The 20,357-nt window shown below is 42.5% G+C and overlaps 1 long non-coding RNA gene across 1 annotated transcript in view; it reads right to left on the reverse strand.

Annotated features, from left to right (window-relative positions):
• LOC134965515 (uncharacterized) overlaps positions 1-20,357 on the reverse strand; it is a 131,123-nt gene that overhangs the window by 33,105 nt on the left and 77,661 nt on the right. The gene's annotated exons all lie outside the window — the stretch shown is intronic.

Genomic DNA, 20,357 nt, shown 5'->3' on the forward strand with positions numbered 1-20,357 from the left:
AGTTGGATTGCCTGTTGCTGTGAGAAAGGCTGTTTCCAAAGTTCACCAAAATCGTGTGTAACGCCAAATGCGTATGTGCTGTCTGTGTATCTATTTACAGTTTTCCCTTCATCTAGTTGACATGTTTTAGTTAGAGCTTTAAGTTCTGTCAGCTGTGCTGAGTGTGGTGGCGGGAGTAGGGAATAAAAAATAGTTTTGTGTCATCTCCCTCAGAGTATCCTGACTGGGTAGCCCTAGTTTCTGTTTGTCAGTGTCAACTGCCATCAACATAGTAAACTAAATGAGAATTTTAAAGTGGTGTTTGTTTCAGGTCCACCCTTGGGGTGGACTGCTCATCTGCATGTATTAAACAATATAGTGAGGTGTTTAGTTCTACTCCCCATTCCTCGCTCTGAAACTCATCAGTTTTATTTACTGGTTGTAATGCAACAGGGTTCAAAACATTACACTTAATGAAGGTAATTCTTGATGGGCATAATGAGGGCTATTTGTCAGGTGCACACCTGTCTGGTCTTTTGGCAGGTAAGTAGGGCTGCTACAGCATGGGGAACATAAACTTTAAGATCACAGCCCAAAGCAATGTCTGCAGACATGTCTACTAGTAATATTGCTGCTGCTATTGCTCTTATGCAAACAGGTTGGCCTCTATCCACTGGGTCTAATTGGGCACTGTAGTAGGTAACAGGTTTTTGCTTTCCACCATATAATTGTGTGAGAACACCTGTGGCATGACCGAGGTATTCATGGCAAAACAGGGAGAATTCTTGTTTGTAGTTAGGCACCCCCAAAGCAGGGGCTTTTGTCCAGTCATTTTTCAATTGTTGAAATGATAATGTTGTCTGATCTGTATGTATGAGGAGCTCTGGTACACAAACGTTAGTCAACTTATACAATGGTGCAGTTAGCTGAGAGTAATTAGGTATCCACTTTCTACAGTAACACACCATTCCAAGGAAACTCCTTAATTTTCTTTTATTAATGGGCAACCTTGTGGTTTGTATGGCTGCAATCCTATCTGGAGAAAGATATCTGAGGCATTCAGATAAGCAATGGCCTATTTAGGGCATCTTTGTTTGGCAAAGATGTAATTTGTCTTTGAAAACCTTGTGTCCATTATTAGAAAGGAACTTAAAGAGTTCTGCTGTTTTTGAGTAATGTTTTAAAAGCAAAGTAACATATCATCTACATACTGATTTAGTGTAGATCCACATGGAAAGATGAGTGCTTGTAGGTTTTCATCAAGGGACTGGCTAAAGATCATTGGCCTGTTAAGCAACCCCTGGACCATTCACATCCAGGTATACTGTGTACCCAAGTTGGTAAATGCTAAAAGGTACCTACTGTCTGGGTGTATGGTGATAGAGAAAAATGCTGAACACAGATCAAATACTAAAAAGTGAGTGATTGTGGGGATTTGCACTAGGATGGTGGTAGTGTTTGGCACCACAGGGTGCAAGGGTCCAACAATTGCATTAATTATGTCCTGAAATAATTGGTAGCTTCGCCCATTGCTCTTATTAATCAAAAATAGGGGCGTATTCACCTGGCATTGGGTTTTAACCAACACCACTTGTTGTAGTAATTCTTGAATTACGGGGAACACACCCTTTTCTGCTTCAGGCTTTAAGGGGTACTGTGCTCTGCCCCCGCCTTGAGTTTAACTCTTGTTGGTTGAGCACTTAGAATTTTTCCTACATTATTGGACCGTGTAGGTCACAATTGGTAAGGAATGGTTGACAACACTTCAGATACTTCGGGATGGAGATCACTCAAAGGAATCCATTCCACTGTTTCTGGTCAAAGGGGGGAGGGGGGTCAATGAGCAGTGCAACAGTGACCAAGTTCTGATTGCAATCAGGCTGTTATAAAATCAAACCCATGGTTGATTTTGTAGCAGCCTGTACCCTATAAAAAGGATCCTCACCTAAGGAGCTCACACATGTAAGGGTGAGGTGGTAGCCGGACATTGCATCCTTTGAAATTGGACAGATTCAAATGTTATCATCTATGTGAATCAGTATAAACTATGTGTACTGTATTTTATATGAATGTCTTTTATTACCTCTGTTTTTTATACCGGGAATATATATAATCCCCTTAAGCCTCACAATACACATACAGTATGTGTCTGTTGTCATAAGTGCAACATCATTCACATTGAAGAATAAAAATGAATGGAACAATGGCACTTCTGATTATCAAGTGAAATTGCTAATGAATATATTTATATAGATGGACTACAGTGAATTATTTATAGCTGTCCTCAACAATGTTGATTTAAAGAGTTCAAAGTACATAAAGTATGAGATTCCTTCAATATGTTGTGAAAAGGAAATTTTTAGGGTAAGAAAAACTGATAAGAAAAAAAAAGATTCCCTTGCATTTATACAGGGTGAGGCAAAAAATTTCCCAGATTTTAAAGGTTACCAGAAAAGGCATGGTAAATTGAAAAGTGCATGGAACACAGTTAATTTTAATTTGGTTTTAATATGATATTGTCCTGATCGTGGCCTGTATTCATTATCCACATTGTACAGTCGATTTCTGAAGTTTAACATAATTTGGTGGCTCATTTCAGGCATAATCGTTGCAATTTCTTCATGTAGCTCACTTTCATTTGTCTGGCTATGTGAGCTACAGTAGCATAATTTTTGTCACTGGGTGGAAAGCAATCCTCAGTTTCATGAGAGGCCTCTACACAGCCAACGAGGCCATCTGTCAGCTGAGGTCTACAAACATCGACCAAGAACCATTAATGAACTGAAGGCTGCTATATGCCAAGAAATGACAATAGGGGGCGGGATGTAATGAAGTCCGAGTTCAGCGGCCCTGCAAGATGCAGACCAAGCTTGGACATTTTTTAAAGGGTCAATCATGTACAAGGCATTATTTTGCCATGTACATGATTGCCCCTTTAAATAAACATCTGAGTTCAGCCAGCATCCTGCAGGGCTGCCGAACTCTGACTTCATTACATCCCACCCATCATATTCAAAATCAATAGAAAATAAACTGTATTTCATGTACTTTTAGATTATGTACTAACATTTTTAATAGCATTTACCGTGCTTTTTTTCTTAACCTTTAAAATATTTTTTTTTTGGCTCTTGTATATATTTTGCCTGTTGTATATATTTAACATTTTTTGTGCATCCTCCCATGTGATCTTTGCCTTTTTTATGGCTAGCGGTCTTTTTCTGTGTGGTAAATGAAAACAATCTCAGAACTTCTCCTCTAACTGACTCTTACTATTGGCAGAACCTATGGGGTTGATAGGTGTCAGCAGTGTGCGATTGAGGTCAGTCCACATGATGAATAGCTTAATCAGGGATTGGTTTATTAGATGGTATAACAACCGTATGCCAGTCATCACAGGCTTAATGCAGCAGGTACACAATGCAGGAACATATACAGTACTGCAGGCACAGAAGCAACTTTTCTGTATGCTTTTCATATTCTGAGCTGGACACAATTTGTCCAAATCTGTCTTTTAATGAAATGGGGTGTTTTGTGATGGGGACTGGGCAGGGGCAAGGTGACCACATTGAGCTCCCTAAACATGTGTGTGTCATGGGCATAAATCAAAAGCTCTGTGTGATTCTGAGTTGTATATATGGGGAAGGTATCTCACAGATCTCTTGCACCCAGCATGGGGCTGGTTCAAGTACAGATCCTACTAATGATGGCAGATGCTGCTGCTGGCATAAAATTAATGGGTGGAACTGGTTTCTGCTGGCATACATACGATCCCCCACATTAGCTGAATGGATACACATGTTAGCATAAAGTAGTAATATAGGCTTCCACGGCTGCCCGCAACTATAGCCACTTTGCGTGTGAACCAGAATCAGCACCTTAATACATACATACATACATACATACATACATACATACATACATACATACATTAAACTATTCTCCTTGTAGGTGCTAGAAATAAATTAGAAAATAACCTGTATATCTCCCATAGTAATTACTATGAATATTGCCTGTAAGTTGAATAGGAAAATTGTTCTTATGGACAAAATTGTGGCATCATAACTCAACAAAAGTGGAGAGGAGGAAGGGGCTTGGTAGGAAGAGATTTCCTGTGTGATAGAATCTATTTTTGATGTGTAAAAATGAGAAAAAGTTGGAGGTGAACAGGCAAGTTGGAAAAGCAGAGCATGGAGGACAACAAATGTATTTGAAAGTGGCAAAGGGCTTGTGGGGGAGGGCTAGAGGATTGGGAGGAGATTAGATCCTTGAAGAAAGATTGTTTGGCCAGTGAGTTAAAAGAACTAGTAAGAAAGAATGAATTTCAAATGAATATAGTCAGCAAAGCAGTGCGATATCCTCCCTTGATGTTCAGCTTTGCTTGAGCACCTGCAGGAATAATTCTGGAAAGAAATCATTATCTCAAGGTGAGAACACACGAGACGGTATGTCGACTGATTCTGCAGATTGGAGTGACATACAGTATCGGGTATATCATCTGGTGTGTACCCATGATATGTGCGCTCCCGCAGGTTACTAGCAACGTCCCCCATTAACCCTACAGCAGGTCTGATAGGGGATGTTGCTAATAATGAAAGGAAGAATGCTGCATGTCATGTGACTACCCCCTGTCAGACTCAACATCGGCAAGTGTTTATGCACTTTCCACATTCAGGGTCCTGTTGGTAGGTCAGGCTGAGTACACATTGTTAACTGTGTACCCAGCCTTAAAGATCTTAATATTATTGTAGTAGGTTGTTCTCTACCTCATCTTGCTTTGACCAGCACTGTGAGCTGACATGGGTTGCATATGTACCAAACTGAATAGGGGTTACTTAGTCCTTAGCTGTCCATTTGAGTTTCTTACAGAATATGTGCCTAAAGAGAACATCTTTATCCTGTTTATTAAATATGTATGGAAAGATTTACTAAGCAACAGTATTTCAGAATTTAGAAAATTATGGGATCTGCTACAGGTTGACAGCAGGTCCATGGTCAAATCCACTAAAGGTCATTTCTATTGGAATGAGGCAGAATTGCCTGTCATTTACAGTTGGATCCATCATGAACAAATCAGGTGTCATTCATGTTTTTCCCCCCAAATATATAGATGAAAGTAATAAAGTGGAGAATGACGGATGTGTGCAGATATTATTATTTTAAAATGGACTTTTAAATGTGTGTCATTGTGTGTGTGTGTGTGTGTGTGTGTGTGTGTGTGTACCATCACTTTAAGACGGTAAGTAATAACTTAATATATTAAAAGTTCCAGCATCCCCCATCTGCCATTAAACTTGGGCATGAAAAGGGCTTGCTGGGACCTGTATATGCTAGCAAATAAGAATATTATCTCTATTATTTCCAGAACATTATTACCCCAACACCTGTGACCTAGGTGTGCTGGGATGATCCCTAGTGCTATCAGGGATGGATTTTCCTAGGGAATGGGCCATAGATATATATATATATATATATTTATATATATATATATATATATATATATATATATATATATACATACAGTACCAGTCAACAGTTTGGACACATCTTCTCATTCAATGGTTTTTATTTATTTTAATTATTTTCTCAATTGTCGATTAATACTGAAGACATCAAAACTATGAAAGTACACATATGGAATAATGTTGTTAAAAACAGTGTTAAACAAATCAAAATATGTTTTATATTTTAGATTTTTCAAAGTAGCCCCCTTTTACTTTTACTTTGATGACAGCTTTGCACACTCTTGGCATTCTATCAATAAGCTTCATGAGGTAGTCTCCTGGAATGGTTTCCCAACAGTCTTGAAGGAGTTGCCAGAGGTGCTGAGCACTTGTTGGCTGCTTTTCCTTTACTCTGCGGTCCAACTCATCCCAAACCATCTTAACTGGATTTAGGTTGGGTGATTGTGTAGGTCAGGTCATCTGATGCAGCACTCCATCACTTTCCTTCTTGCTCAAGTAGCCCTTTCATAGCCTGGAGGTGTGTTTGGGGGTCATTGTCTTTTTGAAAAACAAATGATGGTCCCAATAAGCGCAAACCAGATGGGATGGCATGGCGCTACAGAATGCTGTAGTAGCCATGCTGGTTAAGTATGCCTTGAATTTTGAACAAATCACCAACAGTGTCACCAGCAAAGCACCCCCTAACCATCACACCTCCTCCATGCTTCACAGTGGGAACCACACATGCAGAAACCATCTACTCACCTTCTCTGTGTCTCACAAAGACACGAAGGTTGGAACCAAAAATCTCAAATTTGGACTCATCAGACTAAAGTGCAAATTTCCACTGGTCTAATGTCCATTCCTTGTGTTTCTTGGCACAAACAATTCTCTTCTTCTTGTTGTTCAGCCTCAGTAGTGGCTTCTTTGCAGTAATTCGACCATGAAGGCCTGATTCACGCAGTCTCCTGTGAACAGTTGATGTTGAGATTTGTTTGCTACTTGAACTCTGTGAAGAATTTATGTGGGCTCTAATCTGAGGTGCTGTTAAATAGCGGTTTCTGAGGCTGCTAACTCTAATGATCTTATCCTCTGCAGTAAAGGCTACTCTTGTCTTCCTTTCCTCGGGCGATCCTCATGAGAGCCAGTTTCATCATAACGTTTGCTGGTTTTTTGCAACTGCACTTAATGATACATTCAAAGTTCTTAACATTTTCCATATCGACTGACGTTCATGCCTTAAAGTAATGATGTACTGTAGTTTTTCTTTGCGGAGTTGAGTGGTTCGTGCCATAATATGGATTACAACAGTAGTCAAATAGGGGTGTCCACTGATTACTAACCCTACCGCTGCACAACACAACTGATGGTCTCAAACACATTAAGAAGGCAAGTAATTCCACAGATTGACTCTTGACAAGACACACTGTTAATTCAAAACCGTTCCAGGAGACTACCTCATAAAGCTGATTGAGAGAATGCCAAGAGTGTGCAAAGCTGTCATTAAAGCAAAAGGGGGCTTCTTTGAGGAATATAATACATATTTTGATTTGTTTAACACTATTTTGTTTACAACATAATTCCATATGTGTTCTTTCATAGTTTTGATGTCTTCAGTATCAATAGTATTAATATACAATACAGAAAATAATTAAAATAAATAAAACCCGTTGAATGAGAAGGTGTGGCCAAACTTTTGACTGGTACTATATATATATATATATAAATATATATATATATATATATATATATATGAGCAATTGGTGCGGCGCTCGGCATCAAAATAACACACAAAAAACCCATTAGGTTATGACATAACCTAATGTTTTTTTTTTATGCCGAGTGCTGCACCAATTGCTTCTATATTTATACAATTGTATATGTGTGGGCACTGGCCAAGCTTGATCTAATGCGGAGTGCCGGTCCAATGTTGCTATATATATATATATATATATATATATATTAGAGATGAGCGCCTGAAATTTTTCGGGTTTTGTGTTTTGGTTTTGGGTTCGGTTCCGCGGCCGTGTTTTGGGTTCGAACGCGTTTTGGCAAAACCTCACCGAATTTTTTTTGTCGGATTCGGGTGTGTTTTGGATTCGGGTGTTTTTTTCAAAAAACACTAAAAAACAGCTTAAATCATAGAATTTGGGGGTCATTTTGATCCCAAAGTATTATTAACCTCAAAAACCATAATTTACACTCATTTTCAGTCTATTCTGAATACCTCACACCTCACAATATTATTTTTAGTCCTAAAATTTGCACCGAGGTCGCTGTGTGAGTAAGATAAGCGACCCTAGTGGCCGACACAAACACCGGGTTCATCTAGGAGTGGCACTGCAGTGTCACGCAGGATGTCCCTTCCAAAAAACCCTCCCCAAACAGCACATGACGCAAAGAAAAAAAGAGGCGCAATGAGGTAGCTGTGTGAGTAAGATTAGCGACCCTAGTGGCCGACACAAACACCGGGCCCATCTAGGAGTGGCACTGCAGTGTCACGCAGGATGGCCCTTCCAAAAAACCCTCCCCAAACAGCACATGACGCAAAGAAAAAAAGAGGCGCAATGAGGTAGCTGTGTGAGTAAGATTAGCGACCCTAGTGGCCGACACAAACACCGGGCCCATCTAGGAGTGGCACTGCAGTGTCACGCAGGATGTCCCTTCCAAAAAACCCTCCCCAAACAGCACATGACGCAAAGAAAAAAAGAGGCGCAATGAGGTAGCTGTGTGAGTAAGATTAGCGACCCTAGTGGCCGACACAAACACCGGGCCCATCTAGGAGTGGCACTGCAGTGTCACGCAGGATGTCCCTTCCAAAAAACCCTCCCCAATCAGCACATGATGCAAAGAAAAAGAAAAGAAAAAAGAGGTGCAAGATGGAATTGTCCTTGGGCCCTCCCACCCACCCTTATGTTGTATAAACAAAACAGGACATGCACACTTTAACCAACCCATCATTTCAGTGACAGGGTCTGCCACACGACTGTGACTGATATGACGGGTTGGTTTGGACCCCCCCCAAAAAAGAAGCAATTAATCTCTCCTTGCACAAACTGGCTCTACAGAGGCAAGATGTCCACCTCATCTTCACCCTCCGATATATCACCGTGTACATCCCCCTCCTCACAGATTATCAATTCGTCCCCACTGGAATCCACCATCTCAGCTCCCTGTGTACTTTGTGGAGGCAATTGCTGCTGGTCAATGTCTCCGCGGAGGAATTGATTATAATTCATTTTAATGAACATCATCTTCTCCACATTTTCTGGATGTAACCTCGTACGCCGATTGCTGACAAGGTGAGCGGCGGCACTAAACACTCTTTCGGAGTACACACTTGTGGGAGGGCAACTTAGGTAGAATAAAGCCAGTTTGTGCAAGGGCCTCCAAATTGCCTCTTTTTCCTGCCAGTATAAGTACGGACTGTGTGACGTGCCTACTTGGATGCGGTCACTCATATAATCCTCCACCATTCTATCAATGTTGAGAGAATCATATGCAGTGACAGTAGACGACATGTCCGTAATCGTTGTCAGGTCCTTCAGTCCGGACCAGATGTCAGCATCAGCAGTCGCTCCAGACTGCCCTGCATCACCGCCAGCGGGTGGGCTCGGAATTCTGTGCCTTTTCCTCGCACCCCCAGTTGCGGGAGAATGTGAAGGAGGAGATGTTGACAGGTCGCGTTCCGCTTGACTTGACAATTTTGTCACCAGCAGGTCTTTCAACCCCAGCAGACCTGTGTCTGCCGGAAAGAGAGATCCAAGGTAGGCTTTAAATCTAGGATCGAGCACGGTGGCCAAAATGTAGTGCTCTGATTTCAACAGATTGACCACCCGTGAATCCTTGTTAAGCGAATTAAGGGCTGCATCCACAAGTCCCACATGCCTAGCGGAATCGCTCCCTTTTAGCTCCTTCTTCAATGCCTCCAGCTTCTTCTGCAAAAGCCTGATGAGGGGAATGACCTGACTCAGGCTGGCAGTGTCTGAACTGACTTCACGTGTGGCAAGTTCAAAGGGCATCAGAACCTTGCACAACGTTGAAATCATTCTCCACTGCACTTGAGACAGGTGCATTCCACCTCCTATATCGTGCTCAATTGTATAGGCTTGAATGGCCTTTTGCTGCTCCTCCAACCTCTGAAGCATATAGAGGGTTGAATTCCACCTCGTTACCACTTCTTGCTTCAGATGATGGCAGGGCAGGTTCAGTAGTTTTTGGTGGTGCTCCAGTCTTCTGTACGTGGTGCCTGTACGCCGAAAGTGTCCCGCAATTTTTCTGGCCACCGACAGCATCTCTTGCACGCCCCTGTCGTTTTTTAAAAAATTCTGCACCACCAAATTCAAGGTATGTGCAAAACATGGGACGTGCTGGAATTTGCCCATATTTAATGCACACACAATATTGCTGGCGTTGTCCGATGCCACAAATCCACAGGAGAGTCCAATTGGGGTAAGCCATTCCGCGATGATCTTCCTCAGTTGCCGTAAGAGGTTTTCAGCTGTGTGCGTATTCTGGAAAGCGGTGATACAAAGCGTAGCCTGCCTAGGAAAGAGTTGGCGTTTGCGAGATGCTGCTACTGGTGCCGCCGCTGCTGTTCTTGCGGCGGGAGTCCATACATCTACCCAGTGGGCTGTCACAGTCATATAGTCCTGACCCTGCCCTGCTCCACTTGTCCACATGTCCGTGGTTAAGTGGACATTGGGTACAACTGCATTTTTTAGGACACTGGTGAGTCTTTTTCTGACGTCCGTGTACATTCTCGGTATCGCCTGCCTAGAGAAGTGGAACCTAGATGGTATTTGGTAACGGGGGCACACTGCCTCAATAAATTGTCTAGTTCCCTGTGAACTAACGGCGGATACCGGACGCACGTCTAACACCAACATAGTTGTCAAGGACTCAGTTATCCGCTTTGCAGTAGGATGACTGCTGTGATATTTCATCTTCCTCGCAAAGGACTGTTGAACAGTCAATTGCTTACTGGAAGTAGTACAAGTGGGCTTACGACTTCCCCTCTGGGATGACCATCGACTCCCAGCGGCAACAACAGCAGCGCCAGCAGCAGTAGGCGTTACACGCAAGGATGCATCGGAGGAATCCCAGGCAGGAGAGGACTCGTCAGAATTGCCAGTGACATGGCCTGCAGGACTATTGGCATTCCTGGGGAAGGAGGAAATTGACACTGAGGGAGTTGGTGGGGTGGTTTGCGTGAGCTTGGTTACAAGAGGAAGGGATTTACTGGTCAGTGGACTGCTTCCGCTGTCACCCAAAGTTTTTGAACTTGTCACTGACTTATTATGAATGCGCTGCAGGTGACGTATAAGGGAGGATGTTCCGAGGTGGTTAACGTCCTTACCCCTACTTATTACAGCTTGACAAAGGGAACACACAGCTTGACACCTGTTGTCCGCATTTCTGGTGAAATACCTCCACACCGAAGAGCTGATTTTTTTGGTATTTTCACCTGGCATGTCAACGGCCATATTCCTCCCATGGACAACAGGTGTCTCCCCGGGTGCCTGACTTAAACAAACCACCTCACCATCAGAATCCTCCTGGTCAATTTCCTCCCCAGCGCCAGCAACACCCATATCCTCCTCATCCTGGTGTACTTCAACACTGACATCTTCAATCTGACTATCAGGAACTGGACTGCGGGTGCTCCTTCCAGCACTTGCAGGGGGCGTGCAAATGGTGGAAGGCGCATGCTCTTCACGTCCAGTGTTGGGAAGGTCAGGCATCGCAACCGACACAATTGGACTCTCCTTGTGGATTTGGGATTTCGAAGAATGCACAGTTCTTTGCTGTGCTGCTTTTGCCAGCTTGAGTCTTTTCATTTTTCTAGCGAGAGGCTGAGTGCTTCCATCCTCATGTGAAGCTGAACCACTAGCCATGAACATAGGCCAGGGCCTCAGCCGTTCCTTGCCACTCCGTGTGGTAAATGGCATATTGGCAAGTTTACGCTTCTCCTCCGACAATTTTATTTTAGGTTTTGGAGTCCTTTTTTTACTGATATTTGGTGTTTTGGATTTGACATGCTCTGTACTATGACATTGGGCATCGGCCTTGGCAGACGACGTTGCTGGCATTTCATCGTCTCGGCCATGACTAGTGGCAGCAGCTTCAGCACGAGGTGGAAGTGGATCTTGATCTTTCCCTAATTTTGGAACCTCAACATTTTTGTTCTCCATATTTTAATAGGCACAACTAAAAGGCACCTCAGGTAAACAATGGAGATGGATGGATTGGATACTAGTATACAATTATGGACGGGCTGCCGAGTGCCGACACAGAGGTAGCCACAGCCGTGAACTACCGCACTGTACTGTGTCTGCTGCTAATATATAGACTGGTTGATAAAGAGATAGTATACTCGTAACTAGTATGTATGTATAAAGAAAGAAAAAAAAACCACGGTTAGGTGGTATATACAATTATGGACGGGCTGCCGAGTGCCGACACAGAGGTAGCCACAGCCGTGAACTACCGCACTGTACTGTGTCTGCTGCTAATATATAGACTGGTTGATAAAGAGATAGTATACTCGTAACTAGTATGTATGTATAAAGAAAGAAAAAAAAACCACGGTTAGGTGGTATATACAATTATGGACGGGCTGCCGAGTGCCGACACAGAGGTAGCCACAGCCGTGAACTACCGCACTGTACTGTGTCTGCTGCTAATATATAGACTGGTTGATAAAGAGATAGTATACTCGTAACTAGTATGTATGTATAAAGAAAGAAAAAAAAACCACGGTTAGGTGGTATATACAATTATGGACGGGCTGCCGAGTGCCGACACAGAGGTAGCCACAGCCGTGAACTACCGCACTGTACTGTGTCTGCTGCTAATATAGACTGGTTGATAAAGAGATAGTATACTCGTAACTAGTATGTATGTATAAAGAAAGAAAAAAAAACCACGGTTAGGTGGTATATACAATTATGGACGGGCTGCCGAGTGCCGACACAGAGGTAGCCACAGCCGTGAACTACCGCACTGTACTGTGTCTGCTGCTAATATATAGACTGGTTGATAAAGAGATAGTATACTCGTAACTAGTATGTATGTATACAGAAAGAAAAAAAAACCACGGTTAGGTGGTATATACAATTATGGACGGGCTGCCGAGTGCCGACACAGAGGTAGCCACAGCCGTGAACTACCGCACTGTACTGTGTCTGCTGCTAATATAGACTGGTTGATAAAGAGATAGTATACTCGTAACTAGTATGTATGTATAAAGAAAGAAAAAAAAACCACGGTTAGGTGGTATATACAATTATGGACGGGCTGCCGAGTGCCGACACAGAGGTAGCCACAGCCGTGAACTACCGCACTGTACTGTGTCTGCTGCTAATATATAGACTGGTTGATAAAGAGATAGTATACTCGTAACTAGTATGTATGTATAAAGAAAGAAAAAAAAACCACGGTTAGGTGGTATATACAATTATGGACGGGCTGCCGAGTGCCGACACAGAGGTAGCCACAGCCGTGAACTACCGCACTGTACTGTGTCTGCTGCTAATATAGACTGGTTGATAAAGAGATAGTATACTCGTAACTAGTATGTATGTATAAAGAAAGAAAAAAAAACCACGGTTAGGTGGTATATACAATTATGGACGGGCTGCCGAGTGCCGACACAGAGGTAGCCACAGCCGTGAACTACCGCACTGTACTGTGTCTGCTGCTAATATAGACTGGTTGATAAAGAGATAGTATACTACTAATATTATATATACTGGTGGTCAGGTCACTGGTCACTAGTCACACTGGCAGTGGCACTCCTGCAGCAAAAGTGTGCACTGTTTAATTTTAATATAATATTATGTACTCCTGGCTCCTGCTATAACCTATAACTGGCACTGCAGTAGTGCTCCCCAGTCTCCCCCACAATTATAAGCTGTGTGAGCTGAGCAGTCAGACAGATATATAATATATATAGATGATGCAGCACACTGGCCTGAGCCTGAGCAGTGCACACAGATATGGTATGTGACTGACTGAGTCACTGTGTGTATCGCTTTTTTCAGGCAGAGAACGGATATATTAAATAAACTGCACTGTGTGTCTGGTGGTCACTCACTATATAATATATTATGTACTCCTGGCTCCTGCTATAACCTATAACTGGCACTGCAGTAGTGCTCCCCAGTCTCCCCCACAATTATAAGCTGTGTGAGCTGAGCAGTCAGACAGATATATATAATATTATATATAGATATTATGATAATAGATGATGCAGCACACTGGCCTGAGCCTGAGCAGTGCACACAGATATGGTATGTGACTGAGTCACTGTGTGCTGTGTATCGCTTTTTTCAGGCAGAGAACGGATTATAAATAAAACTGGTGGTCACTATCAGCAAAACTCTGCACTGTACTGAGTACTCCTAATGCTCCCCAAAATTAGTAAATCAAGTGTCTCTCTAATCTATTCTAAACGGAGAGGACGCCAGCCACGTCCTCTCCCTATCAATCTCAATGCACGTGTGAAAATGGCGGCGACGCGCGGCTCCTTATATAGAATCCGAGTCTCGCGATAGAATCCGAGCCTCGCGAGAATCCGACAGCGTCATGATGACGTTCGGGCGCGCTCGGGTTAACCGAGCAAGGCGGGAAGATCCGAGTCGCTCGGACCCGTGAAAAAAAACATGAAGTTCTGGCGGGTTCGGATTCAGAGAAACCGAACCCGCTCATCTCTAATATATATATATTACGCATATACAATAGATAGATGATAGAAAGATAGATGTCGATTTCCCCTGTATCCCTGTTACCATGTTTCCCCTGTACCCCTGTAGGCCAGTCCAACCCTAGGGATATCCCAAGCCTCAAGCAGGGGCATAAGTTCACACCAGGCACCTTGGAGGCAAGAGAGATTAAGGGGCCTGCCACCTCCTGACTTCCGGTGGCGCATGAGCAGTAGCTCAGCTTTTGGAACAAAGGAGAAAGTAATGTATGTAAAGCATTTTGTGATGCTATTTAATACTGAAAGCATATTTTGTGACTGCCATACACTACTAAGAACATTTTTGTACACTATGCAATACTGAGAGTATTTTTTGTGACCGCCGTACACTACAGAAAACATTTTTGTGATGCCATACAATTCTGAGAGCAACTTTATGACTGTCAAACCATACTGAGAGCATCTTTGTGGCTGGCAAACAATACTGAGAGCATTTTGTAATAATGTAAGTCATGTAATAATCAGAGCATTTTTGTGATCGCTATTTTTTGTGACCTACATGCATTACAGAAAGCATTTTTGTGACCACCATATAATACAGACAGCATGCTAATAATCACCATATGATGCAGTTTTTTAACTGCCTACGCATAGCCTTAAAAATACATGCTCAAATTTCATAAACATCTGTATAATCAAAACAGCCCCATTTAAAATAGCTGTAACAATATGGGGATGTATGGAATATGCAGTGGTGCCTCACTAGGTGTGACCAGGCCTATATAACACCAAGGTTCTTCCAGAGTAATGAACAGAATTAGGAAAGTGCTATAATATATTGATGCTACCTTATTGAGCTCAAAATAAAATCATTCTATGCTTTGTCAGACCAAAATGGGGGTTACTGTCTTATACGTCACACACAGGTAATATGTGGTCTTAACAGAACTACAGACAAAGTATTACTCTAGTTGTAATATTGGGTACCAAGATGGGGGGCAGTACCTATAAGAATACTCCATATGAAATGTAATATTGGGTACCAAGATGGAGGGCAGTACCTATAAGAATACTCCATATGAAATGTAATATTGGGTACCAAGATGGAGGGCAGTACCTATAAGAATACTCCATATAAAATGTACAGTATCTACTGTAGTGCCTTATAATAAGTCAGCTTAATTACCTGTTAAGGTTATGGGGAAGCTGATAAAAATCAGGTTGTCACAAACTTATAGACGCTGTTTCAAGACAATATATCAATATTAACCTCTTATTGGACAGGATGTATCAAGCATCACATTTTGTATGTTATGCATCTAGCCACTCACTGTATTCATATTGGCGTTAATTAATGCCATATTAATGAACATTTTAGCAAAGGATAGCTCTCCCGATGAGAGCTGTCCGTTGCGATGTGGAGACTTGTTGGCTTTAGACCTGCGCATGCACTGGGGGTGCTGGGATGGATCTATTTGGAACCCATAGGCTTCTACAGGGCAACACCATCTAAACATATGTGGTAAGTGGCCAAACCTCTGAAAACTGCATTTTCGAAGGTTTGGATGCATTTTTAGGTATGATGCATCCCACCCTTTGTGTGTTTAGCAAGCCTAAAATGTGAGTTGCTATACCACTAGTGCTGTAATTACTGTACTTGTGAAGTCTATAGTAGAATTAGAAATACAGTATTAATCTATGAAGGCAGTGATGATAAAATAGTCAATTTCATGTATAATGTTAGCAGGGTTGGACTGGCCCACAGGGATACAGGGGGATACCACTGCCTGAGAGAACAAACCTGTATGAACAGACCATGTACATTAGTATCCATGTTGTCTGCAGACTATATCTTTTATAATGGGTGCCAAAACCTATGTGGTTGGCCGCACTCCTTAAGCATTGTTCCCCAACACTTCTTCTCCCCGGTGGGAACTCCACATAACTCCCTTATATCCATCATTAATTCATGCCATTCACATTAATTACCTCCTTCAGTCTAATGAAAACCTACATGTTAATTGACTACAGTAAAAGCATTAACCGTGTCATTACTTTCCTTAGCTATACCTGGGGGAGGGGGAGGGGGCTTCTTCCAATCACACCCTCCCCAGTTATACTTACTTGTTGCTTGTCTGATTATGGATTTAGTGATCCACTGCATTCTCAGTGCACAGTTGCCCTGGGTAAGTCCATCCCAATGTGGCTTGTGAGAGGAAGGACCTCTGACCATCAAGAAGAGGTGGCAGGGCCTGGGCATTGTACCACTAGGCTGTACGGCTCTTTCACTGCAGTGCTTCATTCATCTGCCGGACTTCTCAATACATTAACCGGTGACCTACAGCTTAGGCTATGAGCTGCAAGAACTTCCCATGCAGCCCTGTCAGTGTGTATCACTATTTATTTTTCCCTAGCATCTCTGGTGACAACCAACCCTCCAAGCAACCATTGCTTGCATAGCAACTGCAACATCTCCCTACCTGTGGCAACAGACTCATTAAATGCAATAGCGGCAGACAGGTACCATGCCCCCTTGGACCACTGGCCTTAGGTTCCCACCTGTATCACAGGGCTGGTAATCTGGCTCTGGCCAGTGCTGCTAGGGCCAAAACTAGACCTGGCAGTGTGGCTGAGACTGCTGGTGCGGTCAGCACCGCCAGACTTGAGTGGCCAGGGTTTCGGCGGTGAAGGCATGGTTCACCATGCCAGCACAACTCCTATGCCCAGAGTTCAAAGCCTTCATTGCCTCCGGGAGTTCGTCCACTGATCCTGAGCCTGGACTTGATTCAACAGTATTCATCTCTAATATTATGTGTCCAACCTAGTTATACTGACCGTACATACTGTACTCCAACTGGTGCAATTTGGAGATGGAGAATATAGACCCAGAGTAGACACTGAAAGGGTGACAATGGCAAACCTGAATTGTGTACTATTATGTCCAAGGAATGGAGATATACAGTAGCCACTTTGTGATACCCTGCATGGTCAGCTTTTAACAAACTAAATAAGAGTTCTTAGTGTTAATCCAAAATGAAAAATATATGATTACAGTACAGAGGCTGTATGACAATTGCTCCTGATTTTTTTAAACTGTGATGACTCTTGACAAAATGCTGTCTACTGTACAACTCTCAACTTTCATTTGCACAAGACATCCTAAGCTATATAGCATACCTCCCAACTTGTAAATTCCGCTAAGCATCTGAAAATGAGGTAGGGATTCGACTGAGAAGGGGTGTGGCCTCGTGTTGTATCACCCAACAACACGAGGCCAAACACCTTCTCATGTCACGTACCCCCATTTACATCATTTTAGTGGTGTGCCCAGCACTCTCCGAGCAGCTAGGCAGCCTCCGGAATCAATACAGTGCCCTGTTTAGATGCCGTGCGCATCGTATCTATCCAGAGATCACCTGCTGCTTTACTGTGCAAAGCAGAGGTGATCACAGGCTCCCCAACTTGCCCACCCACCTGCGGGACTTTATGTGAATAACAGTGGGGCTATGTCTGAATAGAGGGACTGTCCCGCTGAAATAGAGACAGTCGGAAGGTATGTTATAGTAATACGTTTGTATAGTGATGCTACTGTACTACTATCAGTCACTTCAAAATAATTTGCTTCAAAATCACTATTTGCAACAATATTGTGTAATTCAACAACAATGGCATTTTTGTTCTATTTATACTGTATTAGTTTCTCCTCTGGTATTTGAACACTTGTATACAGCTATATATAATGTTTATAACATTGTTTGCTTTAAGTAAAAGAACAGACTGTACAGACTTAATAAGAGAACATGTTGGCTGCATAAAAGTAGAAATTATACTGCTGCTTACCTGTGAAGTGCTATTATTGACTTACAACTCTTATGGAACTAGCAACAAATCAGAATGATTTATAGAATGCATTTACAAAAGCTTACAAACAGAAATGAAATCTTTAGGTTAAAGATATTGCTGAATTTTACTGATTCAACCAATTTTAAAGAATAGTTTAAAAAAAATAAACTCTCACTTAACTCCTATACGTCTTAAGTGGCAGGAATCTGTAAATCCTTAACAATGCTATCTGGTTCTCATAGATTCAATTACTACTTCCTCATCACTGAATTTTTGGGAAGCCATAGTGGCAGAATGATTTTTTATTTATGCTAGCAGTTTGGTCAGCGCTAGATGAATGATGCTGGGGAGATCCAATCTCATGCAGCATAGCAGCTAATACTCAAGGTGATTAGTGAGTTTGTAGAGTGTCAGCTCCTTCTTTCTTTCTTTCTTTCTTTCTTTCTTTCTTTCTTTCTTTCTTTCTTTCTTCTCTTTATACAGTATATATATACTTTTATATATACTTTCACGATCAGTTCATTTTGTATGTAGGGCTCCATCCTTCTTCTTATGCGGTCAGCCTACTTTTAACCAATGTTTACACATAAAATGCATTTTCCTATTTATACCCAAATCCCCGGTACTTTGCTTATATTCACCCATCAGCAAAAAAATAAATCAAAAAGGTTAGTAGACAGCATTATGTAAATTGACTACTAATGACATTCATAAATATATAAGTAATGTTTTAGGAGCTTATCTGATTGGAAGAAATTCAAGTTATAATTGCTATCATATTCTCCTACACAATGCAGATTTCTTGTCAGTAATCCCATTGAGAGACACTTCAGTCAGCATCTTTAGCAGAACATGAGTTAAAATTCAACTGAATAGCAAATATATATAGAAATGTGAGATATGTGAACAACTGTGTGGGAGCATTTACATATATTTATATTTTTGCATGTTATTAGCATATATTTTATAATATGCAATTTCTATTTAAGGGTTCATTTTCTTTAAATTAACTTGTGATCCCAGGATTATTAAACTGTGATGGCTAATTGATATACTAGTCCAGAAATGCACTGTGCGTCCTGTATCTATGGAGAAATTGTGTTTGTACGGGAATTAATAACCCAAATGCATGCAATCTCACCAGTAATCTGTGCATGCAGTCTGCACAATCAAACTGACCTGCCTGTACAGCGCAATCCAGTAATGATTTGTGAATGAGCCCTCAAGGAAAGCATCCTTAAAAAGTAACACCCACACACCCTTGTACTGAAAAGAAAAACCAATGTTGGCACCTGAAAATTAGTCAATGAACTACTGTGTACAGTATGTACAGTACTTGTAAAGAGGGGCATTTTAAGAGAGTAGACGCCCAATGTGCAGTCTCTGTCCATGCTCCCTCCTCTCTAGCAGGCAGTGGTAGTGGCAGTAACTCTGAGCACTAGGTGTGCACATTTCTTCCTGGGAAAATGGTGTGGTGGACATTTTTCTGCCAATTCCCCTATTCAGGGCTGCTGTCACAAATTGTGGGGCCTGGGACTGCCAAAATATAATAATAATCAGGGCAGTAGGAAAAGTAGTTGTGAAGGGCACAAGAGGAAAAGCCGGTGGTGGGGACACAGGGAAAAGGTGGGTGCCGGAGGATAAATGTTAGAATAAGATGGGGGGACAGATATAACAGTAAAAAAATAGAAAAAAACCCCAGACATATTGGGCAACATGGGGACATTTGCACAGGTGACTGATGGGAGTGAGGCATGGAGACTTACACTCTGTTGACAGGTAGGGCAGGGTAGGGCCTGAGGGGGACATGTTCACATTATATAGGAGACTGTGGGGGGTTGTTAGGAAAGGTAAGGCCTGAGGGGGAAATGTACAATTATATAGTAGACTGTGGGGGGTGGGGGCAGGGTAGGGCCTGAGGGGGACATGTACACATTATATACGAGACTGCGTAGGGGGGGGGGGTTGTTGGGAAGGGTAAGGCCTGAGGGGGAAATGTACACATTATATAGGAGACTGTGGGGGGTGGGGGCAGGGTATGACCTGAGGGGGACATGTACACATTATATAGGAGACTCTGGGGGGTAGGGGCAAGGTAGGGCCTTAGGAGGTCATGGAGAAAAGGTGACAGAGCAGTCCCCCCTGAAGCAGCGTCACACATTACACTTTGCGGCTCACCTGCTCTTAGCCCTATTGTAGGTCAATGTTGTTCTCTGCTGCCCAAATTGCTCCTACTGCTGCCTGCTCCCCATCCTCCTCCTCCCCGGCTCTCTTTCTCATCTCCTGCCCGGCAGAGTGGGGGCCTGGGTGGCGTTGTAAATTGGTGCTGCCAGCTGCAATCACTTATAGGCAGCTAAGTAATGACAGCAGGACAGTCGCAGTGCCATTTT

The sequence above is a fragment of the Pseudophryne corroboree genome, chromosome 10 (genome assembly GCF_028390025.1).
Source record: "Pseudophryne corroboree isolate aPseCor3 chromosome 10, aPseCor3.hap2, whole genome shotgun sequence".
Taxonomy (NCBI): domain Eukaryota; kingdom Metazoa; phylum Chordata; class Amphibia; order Anura; family Myobatrachidae; genus Pseudophryne; species Pseudophryne corroboree.